Below are 7,296 nucleotides of genomic sequence, written 5' to 3'. Positions count from 1 at the left end.
CCCTCATCCAACGAATGCTCCTCCCAACTGGCTCCCAAGTCTCTACGTGGTTCCAGAGCAAAAGAATGTTTCTACAACGCATATCTCCACCTTTTCTTCAAAGTCTTTTCCCTTACACGGAAAGACTTCTTAAACTGCCATGCATCCGGATCAGGGGGAGGTATTGTTACACCGCAGATCTGTGGATCTCCGGGGTTTGATTGTGGCAAGGATGCTGCTGGTGTCAAAACCACAACGTGGGAACCACAGAACCACTAGTTGGTTTTCAGTGTTTCAGTGCATACAATTCCTAATATATCTGGCCAAGAAAACTTGTAAGTTCTTAGATTGTCCCAAAGGTGGCGCATGAAATCAAAGCAGGAGAACAGTTTCCTACGAGGTGTAGCCTGGGAAAGTTGGGGGTGACTGATGGAAAGGAGGAGTGAAGCTCCGCCCTTTCCGCTGCTAGGCTGCGCCCGAGGCCATTTAAACCCACCCTGGCTGGCCTGTACTCAGATCTTCGCGGAGCGGATCAGCGGCCGGAGCGGTTGGCGGACTCTGCGTTGACTTGGAGCTCACAGCGTCTTGCGACTTGGAAGCGGATTCAGAGGACAGGACAGAACACTTGGGCAAGTGAATCTCTGTCTGTCTGTCTGTCTGTCTGTCTGTCTCATTGGTTGGTTGATTTCCATTTTCTTAAGGGGCATATACCTCACACCGCACACACACACACACACGCACACACACTCCTTCCTTCTGCGAGTTAGAAAATTAGTAGGGGCCCCTGGGAGCTGCAGGTTTCCTAATCATGTCTGCACCTAAGAACAGTAGGGTCTTGTCCGGCTCTTCCTATGAACGGTCCCCCAGCACGGACTCCCCAAGGTCCATGCGAGCCTCACCCAGCTTCTCCCTCTCCCCTCTCAGAAACTCAGGCTTCAGGGGAAGCTCCTCACCAGGGATCCGGAGCTACCATTCACCATCCCCTAGGGCTTCACCACACTCACCTCTGTCATCACCAGAATCCCACAAGCTCCCATTTCCCTGTCCTCACCGTGATGGGCAATCAATGAAGCCATTGGGCTCTCCCGTGTCCTCCTCTGAGGATTCCTCAGAGTCCCCACGTTCATCAATAATATACCACATGTTCTTACTGCCATCACCCAGCAGCTCACCCCCAGCTCTCGGGGGATCTCCTGTGTCTCCCAGCTACTCTCCAAACAACCCCAGATTTCAGCTGGAGTCAGCCCCCCACACCCGGGAATCACCTACAAACTCACGAGCCTCACGGTGCTCCACCCCTGTGTCTTTCATCTCTTCACCCCCAGGCCTCAGGGACTCTCCTGTGGCTCCCAGTTACTCTCCAGCCATCCCCAGGTTCCTGCGGGAGTCAGCCCCATGCACCCAGGAGTCCCCCAGAGACTCACACGTCTCGGGAGAATATGAGCGGTCCCCCAGCCCTGACTCCTCAAGATTCATGCCTGCCTCACCCAGCTTCTCCCTCTCCCCTCCCAGAAACTCAGACCCAAGGGGCAGCTCCTCACCAGGGATGTGGAAGTACTCTACATCACCCCGCAGGGCTTCACCACTCTCACATCCATCATCAACAGAATTCCACAACTTTACGTTTCCCTTTCCTAACCAAGCAGGACAGTCACTCATGTCATTGTGTTCTCCCGTGTCCTCCTCTGGAGATTCTTCACAGTCACCTCATTCATCAATAATATACCATATGTTCTTACTGCCATCATCCAGCAGCTCACCCCCAGCCACCCATGACTCTCCTGTCTGTCCCAGCTACTCTCCAACTACGCCCAGATTTCAGCGGGAGTCTCTACCCCACACCCCAGAAACACCTACAAACTCACAGACCTCAGTGAGATCCTCGCCAGTCTCTCTCACGTCTTCACCCCCAGCCCTTACGGACCCTCCAGTCTGTCCCAGCTACTCTCCAACCACGCCCACATTTCAGCGCGGGTCAGTTCCAGGAACCCGGGGATCACCACCAAGCCCACCACTTTCACTGAGTTACTCCCCAGTCTCTAGCACGTCTTTATCTCCAACCCTCAGGGACTCGCCTGTCTGTCCCAGCTACTCTCCAAACACGCCCACACTTCAGCGGGAGTCCGTTGCAGGCACCCAGAAATCACCACCAAACTCACCAATTTCACTGCGTTACTCCCCAGTCTCTCTCATGTCTTCACCATCCCTCAGGGACTCTCCCGTCTGTCCCAGCTACTCTCCAACCACGCCCACATTTCAGCTGCAGTCAGCTCCAGGCACCCCGGAATCACCACCAAACTCCCCAATTTCACTCAGCTACTCCTCACTCTCTAGCACGTCTTTATCTCCAACCCTCAGGGACTCTCCTGTGTGTCCCAGCTACTCTCCAACCACGCCCACACTTCAGCGGGAGTCAGTTCCAGGCACCCAGGAAGCACCACCAAACTCACCAATTTCACTCACTTACTCTCCAGTCTCTCTCATGTCTTCACCAGCCCTCAGGGACTCTCCTGTCTGTCCCAGCTACTCTCCAACCACGCACGCATTTCAGCTGGAGTCAGTCCCAGGCACCCCGGAGTCACCACCAAACTCACCAGTTTCACTGAGGTACTCCCCGGTCTCTCTCATGTCTTCACCCCCAGCCCTCAGGGACTCTCCTGTGTGTCCCAGCTACTCTCCAACCATGCCCAGATTTCAGCGGGAGTCAGTTCCAGGCACCCAGGTATCACCACCAAACTCAGCAGTTTCGCTGAGTTACTCCCCAGTCTCTGTCATGTCTTCACCCCCAGCCCCCTGGGACTCTCCTGTCTGTCCCAGCTCCTCTCCCACCACGCCCAGATTTCAGCGGCACTCAGCCTCCCACACTCCGGAATCACCTACAGACTCACAGACTTCACTGAGGTCCTCCCTGGTCTCTCTCAGGTCTTTGCCCTCAGCCCACAGGGACTCCTGTGTCTCTTTCAGCTACTCTCAAAACTTCGCTAGATTCCAGCTGGAGTCAGTTCCAGGCACCCACGATACACCACCGAACTCACGAATTTCACTGACTTACTCCCCAGTCTCCCTCATGTTCTCACCCCCAGCCCTCAAGGACTCTTCTGTCTCTCTCAGCTACACTCCGACCATCTCCAGATTTCACCTGGAGTCAGCTTCCCGCACCCAGGAATCACCTACAAACTCACGGACCTTACTGCAACCCTCCCCCATTTCTTTCACCTCTTCACCCCCTGCCTTCAGGGACTCTCCTGGGTCTCCCAGCTTCTCTCCAGCCTTCCCCACATTTCTGCCACAGTCAGCCCCAGGCACCCAGGACAACCCTAGACACTCACAGGCCTCACGAGACTATCTCCCTATGACCTGTACCTATACAGGGATGGCTCCCACGCATCCCTCAGTGACCCCAAACCCATCTCCACTTACACTCAGACACTCCCAGGGCCTGACAGCTACTCCCCGTTATTGTCCTTCAGTTCGAAGCCCTGGCCAATCTACTAGCCCACATGACGCAGTTACCTGGCCATTTCTCCACGGTTCCCGTGAGGGCCCCACACCCAGCCGCACAAGAGCCCCTCCTGCATTCCGTCCTCACACGCAGGCTTGTCCATCTACTTGCTACTGTCACACTCTTGCCAGCAGAAGAGGCCCCTGTAATGGGCGATATCACCACCCAGTCTATCCTCACCCCACAGCTGTGCAGCGGGACCCTCCTGCTGGCCCACGTGGCTGCCAGAGCCCATGCTGGCACGACGCTCCAGCAGGTCGGCGTCCCTGCGGGCCACACTACCGGTGACATGGCTAGCATGACCCTCCTCCCTGGCAGTGACACTGTTGATGTGAACCCCGGTTTCACATCTGTCATTTGTAAATAGGACCATTTTCCCTTTTCGCTCTCCCTTCCATTCACAGGGCTTCTCATTCTCTCTCTTTGTGCCTCCGTTTCAGATATTTACTCACCTTTTTCTCTCTCACTATGTCTGCCGTGGTCTCCATGAGAGTGCGCCACAGAAGATTCCCCCATTAAAAGTCATGAATTGAGTGGCTTTTAGTATACCTGTGGTGGTGCACATTCAATTTTAATTCGCAATCCATTGTAGAACGTCTTATCACACCCGACCAGAGAAAAACCCTGTAGACATTAGTCACTCCTCATTCTGTCTCAAACCCTCTCCCTGACCCTCAGCCCTAGGTAGCAACTACCTAGTGCGATCAATCCCATATGCATAGATTTCCATATTGTGGACATTTCCTATCAACGGAATTGCACAATAGGTGAGCTGTTATGACTGACACAACACGTAGCACAATATTTTCAAGATTCATCCACATTGTAGGCTTACCCACAGGGGGAAACCATTTTTTGGGGGGTTTTAGTAACACCGGGTGTTTTCTCCTTCCTTTCGTCCTTCCTTCCTTCCTTCCTTCCTTCCTTCCTTCCTACCTTCCTTCTTTCTTTCCTTCCTTCCTTCCTTCCTCCTATTTCTCACTTACTCCTTCTGCCCTCTCTCTTTCATATGCCTTAGGTGCATCCCACATTCTGCGTTTTTTGGGAGAAATCCTCGACAGGTGCAGGAAAATTGTGTTATTGTAACTATTTACCGCTATCTCTCTTTCACGGCTCTCCATCAGTTGTGAACATCTATTGGTTTATCCCAAGTCACTAAGCATATTTTTATTAGGTACACCTGTTTTTCCTTATACAGCTGTTTCTGGACTATAGGGTCGCATACTCATAAACCCACTGTAACTCAGAAACGCATCTAATATTCCAATAATCCCATCATAACGTTGAAAAATCATAAATCAAACCACCGTAAGTCACGGTGTGTCCGTGGATATGGGCGTCATCAATTCCATTGTATTCCGTAATGCTGTACACCATTAACAATGGCAGACTGATTGGGAGTGGATATTGATAGCATTATAAAAGTCAGTTATTAGAGGGATACTTCTTTAACCTGACTGAAGAACTGATCTAATGGCTTTAGTACAGTGCATGATTATGTGAGATGTTTTGAGACAGAGTAGTACATTTGTGAATGAAGTTTTTTCACTTAGTAGGAACCATTGTGTGTGGAAAAGTGAGAAAATTGCTTTCTGCTGTAGAGTCTGGCATTCATTGTAGACTTAAGCTTATTTTTCTGTGAGCAAATCTTATTCAATAAAATACTACTCTTTATACTAAAAAACAGAAACAGTGGTGATGTGTGGTCATTATGCTCAGCAAACTAATCCAGGGAAAGAAAACCAAACGCCACATTCTCACTTATAATGAGAGCTGAAAAATGAGATCACATGGACACAGGAAGGGGAACAACACTCACTGGGGCCTTTCGGGAGGCAGAGCGTTAAGAAAAACAGCTACTGCATGCTGGGCTTAATACCTAGGTGATGGGTTGACAGGTGCAGCGAACCACCATGGCACACGTTTACCTTAGTAACAAATCTGCACATCCTGCACATATACCCCAGAACTTAGAAACGAAACGAAACAAAAGAAAACGAAAAAGCAATAGCAAAACGCTAAAGGCAAAATAAAGTTTCAAACTCAGAACGTGACAGACCAATGTTTGGTTCAAATCATGGTTCTCAACCCAGGTGCCATAAGGCCAGGATAAAGAATTTGATTACATATTGTAAATAAGACATGCAGCAAATGACCAGAAAGATTATTCTCAACATATGTGTGTCTTCTAATTCAATGGTGACGCTATCTACCGGGACATAGCTTTAGATTCCAAAGGGCCGAGTCCCGCCAGACAGGCCTCCCACACTAATAACAATGGGAAGCCCCACGTTGTTTTACCTGTGCTTCTCAGCAACTGGCTATAAATCAGGTTGCCACCACTCCCAGATTTAGTTGCATTCATTGGCTGGAAGAGCTCACAGCACGCAGGGAAACACTTACATTTGCCGTTGTATTTTAGCGGACTTTGCAAAAAGTTCAGAAATAAATGCGGGGCCCGGCGTGTGGGGAGGGGTGCACTACCTTCCAGGAAGTGTTATCCACAAGCTCTCTGAACCCAGTCCTTTTGGGTTTTTATGGAGACCTCATTCTATAGGCATGACGGGTTAAACCATAGGCTATTGGTGATCAACTCCACCTGAGGCTCTCAACCCTCCCTGGAAATTGGGGTTGAGGCTTTGCCATTCTCAGTCTGACTAAAAGAATTTACCCAAACGGAATTTTAAAACAGATGAGCATAACTGGAATCTTAATTAGATGATTGGATTATCTGGAGCCACACCTTGATATTCCTAACCCGAGCACCCTCATCCAACGAATGCTCCTCCCAACTGGCTCCCAAGTCTCTACGTGGTTCCAGAGCAAAAGAATGTTTCTACAACGCATATCTCCACCTTTTCTTCAAAGTCTTTTCCCTTACACGGAAAGACTTCTTAAACTGCCATGCATCCGGATCAGGGGGAGGTATTGTTACACCGCAGATCTGTGGATCTCCGGGGTTTGATTGTGGCAAGGATGCTGCTGGTGTCAAAACCACAACGTGGGAACCACAGAACCACTAGTTGGTTTTCAGTGTTTCAGTGCATACAATTCCTAATATATCTGGCCAAGAAAACTTGTAAGTTCTTAGATTGTCCCAAAGGTGGCGCATGAAATCAAAGCAGGAGAACAGTTTCCTACGAGGTGTAGCCTGGGAAAGTTGGGGGTGACTGATGGAAAGGAGGAGTGAAGCTCCGCCCTTTCCGCTGCTAGGCTGCGCCCGAGGCCATTTAAACCCACCCTGGCTGGCCTGTACTCAGATCTTCGCGGAGCGGATCAGCGGCCGGAGCGGTTGGCGGACTCTGCGTTGACTTGGAGCTCACAGCGTCTTGCGACTTGGAAGCGGATTCAGAGGACAGGACAGAACACTTGGGCAAGTGAATCTCTGTCTGTCTGTCTGTCTGTCTGTCTGTCTCATTGGTTGGTTGATTTCCATTTTCTTAAGGGGCATATACCTCACACCGCACACACACACACACACGCACACACACTCCTTCCTTCTGCGAGTTAGAAAATTAGTAGGGGCCCCTGGGAGCTGCAGGTTTCCTAATCATGTCTGCACCTAAGAACAGTAGGGTCTTGTCCGGCTCTTCCTATGAACGGTCCCCCAGCACGGACTCCCCAAGGTCCATGCGAGCCTCACCCAGCTTCTCCCTCTCCCCTCTCAGAAACTCAGGCTTCAGGGGAAGCTCCTCACCAGGGATCCGGAGCTACCATTCACCATCCCCTAGGGCTTCACCACACTCACCTCTGTCATCACCAGAATCCCACAAGCTCCCATTTCCCTGTCCTCACCGTGATGGGCAATCAATGAA

Source organism: Pan paniscus, chromosome 17 (assembly GCF_029289425.2).
Source record: "Pan paniscus chromosome 17, NHGRI_mPanPan1-v2.0_pri, whole genome shotgun sequence".
Lineage (NCBI taxonomy): Eukaryota > Metazoa > Chordata > Mammalia > Primates > Hominidae > Pan > Pan paniscus.
This window is presented reverse-complemented; position numbering follows the sequence as displayed.